Genomic DNA, 15073 nt, shown 5'->3' with positions numbered 1-15073 from the left:
GCCAATGACAACTGTGAGCACAAAACCAACATTGGCTCCAGTAGTAATGTTTATCAAAGACTTGCCATTTCAAGACATTGAACAGAAAGCTTTTACATGCATTGTCTTGTTAATCTGCCCACACCTTATGGTGTGAGTACTGTTACTATCTGCATTTTACAGACAAAGGAGCTGAGGTGCAGAGACATGAATGAAAGGAGTCAGCCAAGACCACAGGGATGGTACAGGATTAAGATGGAGTTCAAATAAGTCAGTTGGAATTCAGAATTTAAGATCTTAGTCATCAGGCTGGACCGGACCCAAGATTGAAAAGAACTAAAATGGAGAAATATTATATCTTCTTGAGGAAAAACAAAGTTGCAATGATTGTATTTTAAATGTTCCATGTTATTGCAATAGATAATATTAGCACTTAATGCCTGCCAGATGCCGTTTTAGGCACTGGGGACACCTAGGAAACAGAAACTATAACTTTCATGGAATTTGCATCCTAGTGTGTGTGGAGAGCAGAGAATAAACAAGGAAATTCACTAATAAGAAAGATAATTTCTACCAAGGATAAGTACAAGAAGGAAAATATACTATGGTATTAAGGTGCCTAAGAGGAGGCACCCCCTCAGTCAGGAGAGGCCTCTTTATTCAGATACTATGGTGGGAAAAGCAAACACATCTGAGGCAAAAGATTGTTCATAATCTTTAAAATGAGAACTGGAATAAGCTTGGCTTGTTTGTGTGCTCCAAGGACAAGAAAGCAGCCTGGAGGGACAGAAGGAGAACACGTTACACATTGGGTCAGAGGCCCAGGCAATGGCCTTATAACATAGTGTCTTTGGGGTCTTGGTGAGGAGTTTGGCTTTCATCCTAAGTGTGATAGGGTGTCAATGTAGGGTCAGTGGGGAAGTGACATTGGATAAATCATTGCAGTGGACAAATTATTCTTGTTTCTTATTGGAGTATAGATTATATTAACAAGAATGGAAGTTGTGACCCCATATATGAGGCTAGTTCAGTCTTTCAATTGGGAGATAACAGTGGCTTGAGTAGGGTAATGTGAGGGAAGTGGAGACAATTATAATTAATTTCACTTTTTTGAGAAGGTAGAGTTTCTAGAAATTGCTTTGGTTTGCATGTAGTAAGTGAAAGAAACAGAGAAAAGCTGTTTGACTTTAGGTTCTTATTCTAATCAATTGCGTGATGATGGTGCACTTAACTGTGATGGAGAAGACAGACAGAGTAGGGTAAAATAAAGTGCAGATAAATCAGATAAGACATTATGAAAAACACCACAAAATCCAGCCTCAGCATAATTTAAATATAAAGTGGATTTCAAAAGGCTTCATAAGGCACATTGTCAAAACTGAAAATGGTGAAAAACTGCTAACCAGGGTCCACAGGGGTCCAAGGAGACAAAAACAGATTCATTTGGTCCCTTTACAAAACTCCTCCATAGCTGAGTTGCAGAGTAAACAATCCCCAAGCAGCCCACTGCAAAGGCAAACAACCAGAGCTCCCATTTTAGCTGACCCCTTATCTGCTTAAACTTCCTGAGGGGAGCTCAGCTGAGTCCTTGTCAACCTCCTGTAGAAATCAGCAGGTAACCTACAACCAGACCTACAGCTTTGAGGGAGCAGGAGTAGCTTGTTTCCATATACCTTCTTTTCTGATAGTCTATAGTCTGTTGTTGAGGTAGGATAGGTAACGCACATTAATCCTTTTCACCTGACACACCTACCTGTTTATTACCACTCCATACTGGTATCTCTTACTCTTATTTGCCTTCCATGATCCATAAGGGTATTTCCTCCAATTACTTGCTACACAACTCCACTTAAGTTTTCTTTCACTACAGTAAACTCGTTAGTTAGAAGGGTCCTTTAAAAGCAACCCTTCACTTTTGCTCCATCTTCTACTTTTCCTCCCCTGATTAATGTCACCACCTATGATCGAAACTTTAGTTTGTCTTTAGGTTTCCCCAGTGTTTAGTTACTTACTATGTTCAGGGACCCAGCCTTGGCACCACATCTCAATTTATTCCTTTCCATTTCATATTTGTACCACCAGCTGCATTCAGGTTTCTTTTCTCTCTTGTACAGATTGTGGCAATTGTCAACTCTGGTGTCTTACACTCCATGCCACTCACTCTTCCAATCTTCCCTTTGTGTGGCTTCAAGAAGGGTCCTTCCAGAGCCCAATTCCAATTACACTGCTCTACAGCTCAAAGATTCTCTGTGGACCCATGTCGTCTACCTAATCAAGCATTTAATTTCTAGTCTGACATTTTAGATATTTTTCAATATGAACTCAAATTTCACTTTCCAGGCTTATCTAGCATTTCTCTAATTAATTAATTATCTAAGTAATCATCAAAATATTTATTGAATGCCAAGTCAATGTGCTACAATGGACTAAGGCTGGTGATAAAATGGTGAGTAACTGCATACTCCCCTCATGGAGTTTTCAGTCTAGTGGGTGTACAGGCAGAAATAAGTTGTATAAGTGATGTACACAGGGCAAAATAGCTTATAAAGAGAGAATTAACCTGGTCAGTTAAATCAGAGAAGATGTCTTAGAGAAAACTAGGCTCATAGACATAACAGAAAAGTTTTCTTTCAATGGTGCTGAAAGGCCAAGGTGAACCTACTCTCAAGAAATGAAGTTGAAGCGATACTGAAGGCAAGATCTAGCACTCTGTGCCACAGTCCTGCATACCCTCTGCTCTGTTCTTTGAACAGGAGCTCATTCCTGCCTCAGGGCCTTTGCACTTGCTTCCTATGATCCTGCTCCTCAGGATCTCATGGCAGCCTTCTTCACATTCTTCTCACATTCATCTTTCCCTGACCTCCTTATCTAAACTAGTCCCCTACTTATCAATCTCTCTCCTCATGCCCTATTTTCTTTATGCTATCATCTTGATTTTTCTTCCATTTACTTGTTTATTGACTGTCTTCTCTAGATTGTAAGCTCCAAAAGGCCAGGCTCCTGCCTCTCTTGTTCACATCACCTAGCCAAATGTGTGACATAAGGTAAGTGCTCAATAAATGTTGTCAAATGAAAAAGAAGGATGAAGATAAATATATTTATATATATAAATACATGAAAAATAATGAAAGATAAGTGTATGCATGAGAAGGTTTATTCTGTTTTGAGTTAATATTTGATTTTGCATAAAGTTAACTACATTATATTCCCTTAACATAGCAAAATTCCCTTAAAGATGAAGCTTCTACTGAATTTTCACCAATTCTTTACTGAAGAGGAGAAATATGCTTTGTTGTTTGCATAATCTGAGGTTTATTTTTAAAAGTAACACTCTGTAAATTTACTTTGAAGTGCATTAACGAATAAGAGGGATTAATATGTAGAGAGATAGGTAGATGGACAAATATGAAATGAAAAATGTTTACTAAAATGTTCAAGTTGAAATTTAGGTGATGGCTATACAGATGTTCATTGCAATATTCTTTCAATGTTGCTGTGTGTTTGCAAAGTTTAATAAATGAAGTCAAGAAAGAAGAAGTGCATTCTGAGTATAGTCCTGCCATCAATAGTGTTGAAGTTCAAACTCCTCTACTTTCTGCAACTTTAGAGTTGGTGCTTAACAGGGAAATAGTCGAGATAGTCCTTTATAATATACTGGTTGTGCAACAAATGGTGCTTATATTTGGTATGATTTCCAACAGTAAGAACTGTGCACTCACATGGTTAACTAGAAGTTTATCTGATTAGAACCCCTGGTTGTCTATGGTCCCTCAGGCCTGAAATGTGCACACTGGTCCCATAAGTTTTAACACAGTCAGACATGCAAGTTTACAGGGGTGTTACTTCTTGTAACAGGAGACATTCTTTTTTCCCTTGTGACTCATAAACCTGTCATCTGTGTAAAAGTGCTCCAGTCATTGTTAAAATGACCCAGTGTCTTTCTATCCTTTGGGCCTATGTGATCCTAAAGCCTTTCTTGCTTTTGGTGGGTCTAGAATGAGAGGAACCCTCACTATAATAATAAGAACAATAATCAGCATCTGAATGAGTATTCTTGGTTTATGAAACTGTTCCATTTTCCTTAATTCATTTGGTTGTGCCAACCATGCTATGATGCATAAAGGCAAGGTAATATTATGCTCCATATCGATTTTAGAGATTGCAATAGGAAGTGTATAAAAGGTCTGGCCAATTTCACTATACAGCCTTAAGTGAAGGAACAGAAATTGGAATCTAGGTTCTGGACTTCCAATCCAGTCACCCTTAACTAATGCTGAACTGAATATGCACACAATTTCCCACAGCTTAATTTTAAGAAGAGGAGTGAGAATTTAGAGGATACAAGGTCCAGGAAAACTTCATGAAAATAGCTACAGGGAAGGTGAATTCTTCTTGCCTTGAATTCCTGCTCAGGAACCACAAAATCTCAAATCCATTTTTTATAATGTTCTTCCATGTTTAATGGGTGTCTGTCCTTTATGAAAAGTTAAATCTCACCTTGGCTACCCCCAAGTGAAAGTTCTGTGAGCTGGATACTCTTTCAGGATTGTTGGCTAGACGTAATCACCAGGGACGCTTTCTAAGTTGCTGCTGTGCCTGTCATGGGATCCTCCCAACTTCCCCTCCCCAGGCACCTGTTCTTACTGAGATGGAAAGATAACCACCTTAATGCTTATTCTTTCAGCTTCTGGGAACCTATTAGAGATATTCCAGAAATGCCAACTGACCCTGTCTTCTGCATTTCATCTTAGCCAAAAAGCCAATAAGCAATTGCCCTTGTCTTCTAATGCCTCTTAACTCCCCTTTATTTTGAATTGTGTGGCATGGAAATTAATGAGTGTTGACTATGGAGTCAGTCATCCTTGGATCTGAAACTTTTTTGTTCATTTTCTACCTTGATATCAGGCGTGTTGTTTTGCCTCCTTAAGCCTCAAGGTTTTCACCTGTAAAATGAGATTAATTATAAGACTTACATCATGAGGTTGTTGTAGGGATTAAATGAAACAATGCCCGTGAAGATGTAGCTCAGTACTTATCGCTTTGTAGAGTCTCTTAACTTTTGGTAAGAATTTTAATAATTCAGAGTTAGAATGTAGAACTGCTCTTCATATATTTGCTAAAATTTACCTTTGTATCTAATTAGAATGAATTATATTCACATACATCTATTCCTTCCTTTGTCCCTCCCTCCCCCCTCCCTTCCTCCTTTTCTAAATCCCTTTATCCCTTCTTTCCGTCCTTCCTTCCTTCCTTTCCTCTGAACATCTTTATTGAATGTGTAACATGTCACCCAGCCCCTGCTGTGAAGGATATTGCAGACTAGAGTGGAAGACAAACAAATTAATTAAGGAATCACAGAAATACATGTAAAATTACACCTGTAACAATTACTACACAATATATTACAGAAGACCTTGACTTATGTTGGAAGCTTTCCTTGGGATGTGATAATGGTGCTGAGATCTGCAGGTGAGTGGCAGCTAACCAGGTGAGAAGGAGTGAGGGCAGGAAGAGTGAAGGAGCAGTTCCGACACTGGGTTCAGGAGCAAGGACCCTGCGGCAAAAGGGAGTGTGATGATTTGAAAGAAGCCTTTGGGGCTGAAATAGAGGAAGCAAGGGCCAGAATGGTACAACGCAGGGCAGAATGCATAGGGTAGGGCTAATGCAGGCAAAGTTTGTTGGCAATCTTCAGGGTTTGACCATGGAAGAGTTTTAGGTAGGGCTGTAACATAACTCTCAGGAGTCATTTAGCTTAAAGAGGCAGAAGGCTGGCTGATTAAGCTGCTTTCATTCATACAACCACAGTTCAGAGCCCTACAGTACAGAGGGCAGAAATCAAATGTGTCACTAGGTGATGTCATGATTATGTGAACATCATAGACTGTACTTACAGAAACCCAGATGGTATAGCCTATTGCACCCAGGCAACAGGATACGTATGAGGCTGCTGCTGGAGTAACAGGGCATACTGTTTCACAGCAAACTTTCTTTTTCCTGCTTTTTTCTCCCCTAATCCCCCCAGTACACAGTTGTATATATTTTTGTTGTGGGTCCTTCTAGTTGTGGCATACAGCAAACTTTTTTTATAAGTAGGAAGAATATACTCTAAAATAAGGATAAGAGTATAGTATATTAAATACGTAAACCAGTGAGGTAGTCATTTATTAAAATTATCAAGTATTACTTACTGTATGTAATTATACAGCATATACTCTTATTTGACTGGAAGAGCAGTAAATTTGTTTATACCAGCATCATCACAAACTTGTGAGTCACATGCCGTCTGTCAATGTTATGACAGCTATGACATCACTAGGTGATAGGAATTATCCAGCTCCATCACAATTTTATGGTACCACTGCTGCATATTATGTTCATTATTGACTGAAACCATATTATGTGGTACATGGCTGCACTATGAGAATCCTGAAGTCAACAAAGCCTTTTTTCCTTTTCATTCTCTGCCCAATTTCCCCATCTGATATTTTTATTTGATATTATTACCACTTCATTGCCCAATTCTCCCAGACAACCAGTTAGCTTTTCTTAGCTTTGGCATGCATGGCTTAGTCCCAGGACTGCAGAGCAATTTAATGTACTGTCATTCATTGCTCCACCTTGTACTACTCTGGCCCTTGTGCCCTCTGCCTCAGCCCCAATGGCTTCTTTCAAGTCATCACATTCCCTTCTGCCACAGGGTCTTTGTTTCTGAATCCAGGGATTTAATTATGAAACAATCAGACAAAAAGAGTACTTTGTAGTATTTGAAATAAGGGAATGAAATGGTCCCTGGTAGAATACAAGAAAAGAGAGAAACTCATACTGTTGACTCATTTGGAGCTGAGGATGGAAGCTGGTAATATTGTCCATTCCTTCCATACAGCTAAGGTCAGCTTTAACATGCCCCCATGATTACATGAGCAAAAGCACAGACTCTAAATATTAGTATACTTCTGAGAATGTCCACTCATCCTATAGCATTGAAACTTACTCATGCTAAGACATGCTTAACTCAATGCCAAGCTTGAAAAATGCCTTGACACAGCCTGGAGTCTACATTATAGAAAACAGTTTCCTTTATTTCATTAGGGTCACCAAATGACGAGGTACCATAGTTCTGTTCTGGTCGGGAGAGATTAGGCAAACAAATCTTACACTCAGGGACACTCAATTCTTTACTAGAACACTAATCACCTTCAAAGATTGAACCTTGATCTGCATGATCGGTTGCTTTTGGGACTGGATGTAGAAAGTTCCTTTAAGAGATTTTATAACTTGGACAAAAAATGTATATCTATACACGTTTATTACACATAGGCATGTACAATATTGAAAATCTAAGGTGAATATTGAAATATTTAGAGACTTTAATGTTAATTATACTGAATTCTTAAATAAATGAAGTTCACACATTTGAAAGAAGAATAAGCAAAATTTCGTACTTCAGTAGGAAGTTCTTAAATATATGATTCTCTTCTAAAAGCAATTGCACTCATTTCCAAAGTACCCCATTAGTGGTCTCTGCTCTGACCCAATGCTGCCTATGCCCTCTTCATCAGTAAAGCTTTTGCCTGGTCCCTCGCTTCCTGCACAGTGATCAAGATAATCTGACTAAGGAATACTGGTAGAAATAAGTTCAAGATCCTATTGAAAAAAATGAAAATATTGGCTCCCATTTCCCTTTTGTCACCCTGACCAAAGCCACCTTGTGTTTCCTCTGCTTCTTATTTGCAGAGAAAACCTTCAGGGAAGGGAGTCATCATGTGTCCTTGAAATTCACACTTTTGGCACACTCAGGTATGCCAATGGTGCTCACAGTTAAGCAGGAAAAAACTCCTACACATTCACCTACCCCTTCAGAGATGCAATTATGTGCATATTAAGTCTGAGATTCTGCATCATGTTTCCCTGTTTCGTAGTAAGCATCCTTCCAGAGGGCTCCAGATTTCTTCAGTGCCCTGTGGGATGGGTAAACAAAATCACCAGAAGGTGAGACTCTAATATAAAAGGAGCTACTCCACAGATCATTTGTTCTTTTACCTGGTTCAGGGCAATGTTATCATTTTCAACTATATCTGCAGAATGTCTTTATCTGTTTCCCAGTAGAGGGAGTCAAATGCACTGAATTGATTTTTAGCAGGTGAGTTCATCTTTCCTTTATGGATGAGATTGAGTTTTTTTTCAACTTATTTTATTACGTACCCAAAAACATCACCTATACTTTTCTCTATTTAAAATAAAATTTCTCTGAGTCACTAGAAGATAAGGCAGATACTTGTAAACCAGCCCACCCTATTTCCACCTACCCATGCTATTTTATAATGTGAAACAAATTTTTTTAGGCTCTGGAAATACAGCAATGAAAAGAACAGAAGTGACTCTCCTGTGCACATGGAGTTCCTGGTCTAGATTTGGAGATATACATTAGATAATTTATCAACCAATATGTTATTTAGTCATTATTGTGGTAAAGGTCATGAATGAAGAGATCCAGGTACTACAAGAGCATGTGATGAAATTTGTGTTAGGGCCAGGGAAGAATGAGATGAGGAAAAGGCATTTGATATGAGCCTTGGAGAGTAAACAGAAATTGACTAGATGATATGAAGGGAGGGGGTGTGTTGGAGGAACCCTCTAAGCAGAAGAAAATGTGGCAAAAAAAAAATAAAATGGCACAGAGCAAAGAGTTATTCAGCAACTGAAGGGAGGCCAGAAATCTGTAGGGTAAAAAAGTAGGAAGAGAGTCGCAGAGAGTCTCAAACTTGAGCAGTAGGCAGGGATCAGATCAGACTGGGCCTGGCGTTGTTGGCATCATTCAATATAATGTTTTGTTTTCAATCCTAAACAAAAGAGAAAGTTATTAAACTCAGATCACTGGCTGTTAATTTCACCAGCACAATGTTCTCTAGGGAACTGTGACTGCTTCAGGATGAGGATGGGTTTTCAGTTTCTCCAAGTCTGAACACTCTTGGTTAGTCACCCCTGTGGTCAGTATAGAGGAGATCAGTCACCCCTTCCTGATCCACACACTTATGCCCCACCACACCCTGCAGGTATCCAAGTTTGCAACAGTGGACCAGATGATTTGACCATCTCTTCCACCACTTAAATCTAAAGCAGGTAGAGTTTCAGCAGGGGATACAAAGACAAATAAACGTAGCCCTGATTTTAAGAAGCTTGAAGTTTAGTAGGGCAGTAGGGCACTTTCACTAAGAAGTACTTAGAAGGCAGTAGGTAACAGTAAGAATTATGATTATCATTACTGTCATTGATGTTGGGCCCTGTAGAGTCTCATGTCCACAGTGGGCATACACAGCTGCTCCTTAATGAATGTTTGTTGGGTGAATGAATCCAAAGTCAGAGAATATTCTGACGAATGGCAGTGAAGGGAAATGAGAGCTTTGAGTTGAGAGAGACTCTTTATTGCCTGACAATATCTCCAAACGCTTTCAACAAGGGCTTGTTCACATACTGCAGTCCATGCTTGGCACACAGTGACCTCACCAGAGGTGCCACCTTGTGATAATTATGGCGTGGCATTGTGGGGAATAGACTAGGGAAAGAGAGATGAGAGGTATAATACTTGGGCCTAAAGAGAAACTCAAAGCACAGACGTCTTTCCCCTATTATTCAATAAAATTATATCAGCAATGCATACACAACCTTGACCTTGCACAATGCTTCTGTTCTGGGAAATTCAAAAACTCTTGGCAAAACACTGTCATTTTCTCCTCACCCTCTGTGAGCCCTGTGGGTGGCAAATGTTGAGGAAGGGCTAAGAGAAAAAATATTAGCTCCATTGAAAGTGTTCATATTTGGCCAGGGCAATAGAAGCATGGGTTTTTTAACCATTATTTTGAAGGACCAAGAGAATTAGAGATAACCACACTTCATCTCTGTGTCTGTTTCTCTCTATCCTTCTAACTACTGTGTCATGGAAATGATCTAGTAATGATATGTGGGGAAAAGTCCTAAGACAGGAGTAAGAAGTGAGGAGAGGTGAGATTTTATGCAAGTTTTCTCTAATCACCAGATGACCTTCTAGAGTTTCAAGCTCCTCCTTGGTAAAATAGGAATAATAATCCTTTCTCTTGTTGCAGATGTTTTAAAAGACTAACATGAGAGCAAGGATGAGAACATATCATGAATAAATCTAAGATCTCTTTCCTTCTCTGACTGTCACAGAAATGGCTTAGACAGAGAGGATCTGGAAAGTCCCTCCCCTGAATATTCTAGACTGACTGACTCTCAAAGTATTATCATTTTCTCTTTCTTTGGGGCATGTCTACCTAACTGACCCATTGGTAAATTATTTCCAGGTACCATTCAGAAATTGCAGGAGGGATTGGATTCTCTCATGGATTATTTTCTAACCTTGGCTCTAAAGATATAGATATAGACAGATAATTAAATTGTAATTAAGTTAAACACAAATTTTCATCCAAGTGATAAAATTTTTCTTGGATTTTTCCAACAAACCAAATGCAAAAAAAAAAAAAAATCACCAATTTCTAAGTCATAGGAATCTGGAAATTCAGGCGCTGGTACTTTTCTAAGATTTCACTCCATCTACTCAAAACTATTATACATCCTTCTTTTATTTCTTCCTTTCCTTACCATTGATATTAATGGAAAGATAGATGCCTTTAGAGAATTCTGGTTCATATTTTCCTTCTGATATCTCAACACCAGGGCTCTGCTCTGGACTGTATGGGAGTGATGTTATAAGTGATAGCCCTTGCCCCTGTGATCATTAATATCACTGTTCCTATCACTCACTGGTACTTGATTTGGAAGTTCAGGTGCCCTGTGAACCAGTCGTTGAAAAAGGACTGTTCAACATTACAGCTTGTCAAGACCTGCAAAGATAAAGATTACATTAGATGTAAATGAGCCCAAGGGTCAAAGAAAGAAAATGTTTATTTATTATTTTATTCAGTCAACAAGTGCTTATTGAGTACCTATTTTGTGTAAGAAACTGTGAGGGATAAAAATTATACATGGTCCTACATCTCAAGGAACTTACAATTTAACAAGGCAATAAGATATTTTGCTAAGAACTACATACAAGGCAACAGACGTGAAAACATATGTAGGATGTGAAGGGGCTATGTCACTACCATCCCTTGGATACAGAAGACTAAGGTGTCATGAGTGAAGACTTTGGAAGTTAGAAGTGGGATTGTAAGGATCTGGTAAAGATGTAGGGGTTAGAATACCATGTCCATTGAGTGGACTCCTAAATGCAGAGTAAGGCATTCAATAGTTCTGTGCATATTAGTGCAGTCAAATATAACTGGCTTCCTTTGTAGTATAATGTATTCTATTTTATGAATTTAAAAAACATTATTCTGAGAATGAATTCATAAACTTCTCCAGACTACCTAGATTAAGAACCCTCATGAAGGTCATTTGATTCAACGCCTTTCTAAGGTTTAATTCCAGTTGGGGTTGTTGTCATTTTGAATGCAATTTTTCTATTTGTTCTATGTCAATGTTTCTCAAAGTGTACTTCAGAAAAACTTGGGGTTCTGTAGGATTTTTTCAGGGGGTCTTCAGTTTCAAAACTATTCCTGTAATTCTTCTAAGATATTATTTGCTCTTTTTATTCTCATTCTTTTGTCCTTGTATAATGTATTTTTCCAGAGTTTACTAAACATGGGATGGCATCATGAATCTTATGTTTTCATGTATTGGTTTTATTTTTGTTATTTTAAACTCAATAATTTAAATTTTCTCCATTTTATTTTCAAATACAATAAATATAAATACATATGACCTATGTAAACAAAAGCTCTTTGAGCTTCTCAATAACTTTTAGAAATGTAAAATTGTTCTGTGACCAAAAGGTTTGAGAACCACTATTCTATACACCATGGAAGGTCCCTTGAGCTTGGGAAGGAAGTTGGAGGAGGGATCAGCATATTGGCTGGATTCTGGAGTTAATTATGGCAGGACTACTGCAAGGCTGAGGAGGCAGGGGTGTTCTGCATTGATCACAAATCTGTTGATCATTAGTGGCATGCTTAGAGAGCATGTCATGTATTCTCTCTTAGACTCTCTTTATATAAATGAAAGGAGGTGATTTCTAGGGTCTTTCTAGGTTAAAAATTCATTCTGTAATTCCAGGAGTCTTGTAATCACTTGAAAGTCTGTGTCATGTGATGGTTTAAAGCAGGGGTCTGTAAACTTTTTCTACAAAGTGCCAGAAGGTAAAGATTTTAATCCTTTGCCAGAGCTACTGAATTCTGCTGTCATAGCATGAAAACAGTCATAGATAATATGCAAATGAGTGAGCATGGCTGTGTTCCAATAAAACTTTACTTGTGAAAACAGGTAGTGAGCTGGATTTGACCCTTGGACTGAAATTTATTGACCTTTGCTTGAGTGCAAGAGCTCTGAAATCCTACTGCTAAGGTTTAAGACCTACTTCTACCACCTATTATCTCTGTGACTTTAGGCAAGTTACTCAACTTCTTCATGCCTCAATTTCTCATCTATAAAATAGGAAAAATCATAGCACTTCCCATATGTAGTTGCATGCGAAAAAGTAGACAGTGCTTGGCCCCCAGCAGACATTCAGTAAGTATGAATTACTATTATTATTATTAATTTTTTGAGTGGAGTTGTAGAAGATTGCTCCTGAGTTAACATCTGTTACCAATCTTTCTCTTTTTGCTTGAGGAAGATTCTCCATGAGCTAACATCTGTGTCAATCTTCCTCTGGATGGTATGTGAGAGGCCATAACATCATGGCTTTATGAGCCCTGTGTAGGTCTGCACCCTGGAGCTGAACACAAGAAACCCAGATCACCAAAGCTCAGCATGTAAACTCAACCACTATACCACCTGGCCAGCCTCCAAATTATTATTATTTTACGCAATCATACTCTTAATCAGTATGTTTTGAAGTATCATCTTCCAGGATCTCCATTATTACCTGAGTGCTGAGGCAGTCCCGATTCTCTTCTCTGCTTATTTTCATTGGTATGTGTCTCGTCTGGGTGACATATATTATCCAAGGACTTTCAAGACACTTTTCAGAGAATAAAAGGGGAAGTGATGACTCCATGGGGTGCTATGGTTCCAATCACAAGGCTTCAAGAGCTAGCTGAGCATTGGGGGAAATGGAAGAGACTCAACAGTTCCCCGAAAATGGTAGTCATTTGTTGCTCTTTTTATCTGGAGATGACACTTTCAGCATTTGTTTACATAACTTGTCATACTGCCTATTGTGTGAGAGCAGTGCCCCAATAATTTGCTGTAAACATTGGTGCAGGATCAAAAGATATCTAGAGAAATTAACTGCATATGCAAAATGATTGACAGCCTAAGTTTTGTCATCAGGTAGAGCTGGTTCCAATCTCTGGTTTGGCACTGCCAGTGGCACTTACTGGCTTTAGAAACTTGGGAAAGTGATTCGATCTTTCTGACTTTGGTTTTGGGAGACTCTCTAGTCATGAAGTAACTTTAAAAATTCCTCTCCTTGTGTTATCTTTGGGAAGGTTTATGGGTGTACAACTGGATTATAATTTTAAAGGATTTGGGATTAGATGGAATACTGAAATTGTGAATAAAGAAAGTGGGGGAAAAAAGAGAAGATTGGTTAATGTTTTTCCAAGTATCTCTGTGTATTAAACTATTTCAACCAATTATTTTCACACTATTTTGCTAATGTCACAGTTATAGAGAATGGGACATATTGTCATAATCTTCTGAAAATCACAAATAGAGTAGACAAGGAATGTAAGAGGACCATCCAGGTTATTGGAATAAGAGTATATTCTTGCTTTCTTACTTGACCAAATAGATGAGGCCCAGGTTTCCACAGATTCCATAGAAATGGCCAAATATGATGAAATAGCGGATGTAAAAACTGCTGACCCAGGCCAGATCCTGTAGAGAGAAGTGCTCAAAAGTTAGATGCCTTGAACACAATTTCAATTCCCCTTCATTGGGCTAGGGTCCCTTCACATACTTGCTAAATCTTATGTCCTGTTATTCAAGGAAGTTACATCTGGAAGGGAGAAAGCATTTTCATTTCCCATTTTCAACCTGATCTAGCTTCAGAGAACGAGTCAAGTTAATCACCCCCCGCCACCTTCGCAAGTACAGCAGTCGCACGGATACCCTGTTGACATATGTCAGCATGAATAAGGGAAGAAGAACTGAAGAAATACAAAAGAAAATATGATGAATGAATGAGCAGATTGTGACCTCAAGTGAGCAGGAGTCTATCTTTTCCCCATGCCACCCCTGGAATATTGCCCCTGAGAAGGAATGCAAGGTGTAGATCTAAAACCACATCCTAGACTCCACTGCGCTTTTCCAGTCTTTTAGGATGAACCAGGAATTTGGTTCAAATTCCCTCAAGGAGAGTAGAGAAACTTTGAAGATTTGGGTCATTCTTGATTGAAGCATCCTGGAAGAGCTTCTGCTGTGAGCTTTCAAGTTTACTCAAGGTCTATGGAATCCATCAGTCCTTCAATTTCTTTAGGATTCATCACTGTCACAGTATGTCAAGGTGGCAGAAATAAAGAAGGTGTACTCATTGACTGGGTAGAGGGTTACATACTTGCTTGTCCCCTAGAACCAATGAGGCTGCCTAGAGCACAAAGGCATTTATGGAGAGCCTTTGGGTTTTGACAGACTCTCTCCTTGACCAAACTTTAGTCAAGTCCTCTGAATCCTCTTCTTGACTAGGCCACAGCATTGGTCTACAAACTCTTAACCTCTGCAAACTGTCAACAAAAATGATTTCATCTACCCTCCACACTAAGAGACTTGAACAAACACCAGCATAGCTTCTAATAGGTCAAAGCCACATCTCTGGGATGACGCCAGCCCCCTTAAAGTTCCTTCCTGAGAAAGTTCAAGACTGTCCACAGAAGGCACTGCTTGTTCAAGCCAAAACTTGACTATGGGCCTCTGACCTCCCTTTTCATTTCTGCTAGAAAACTTACAACTATAAACCTTTTCTATGTCCCTTTGAGATGTATCTTCTACATGCAGAAATATCTTTCTCAAGGTCCTGGGAGTCATCCTTTGGAAAAATAATCATCAGGAAGGATAGGGCCCTGCATCCATGTCTCTG

General features: G+C 38.9%; 1 pseudogene; it reads right to left on the bottom strand.

Moving 5' to 3' along the window:
• Positions 1–7858: 7858 nt before the first annotated feature.
• The window catches only part of LOC124229114 (fatty acid desaturase 2-like protein FADS2B), a 28677-nt pseudogene continuing 21462 nt past the window's right edge, over positions 7859–15073 (bottom strand).

This window comes from Equus quagga, chromosome 17 (genome assembly GCF_021613505.1).
Source record: "Equus quagga isolate Etosha38 chromosome 17, UCLA_HA_Equagga_1.0, whole genome shotgun sequence".
Classification (NCBI taxonomy): domain Eukaryota; kingdom Metazoa; phylum Chordata; class Mammalia; order Perissodactyla; family Equidae; genus Equus; species Equus quagga.
This window is presented reverse-complemented; position numbering and strand designations above follow the sequence as displayed.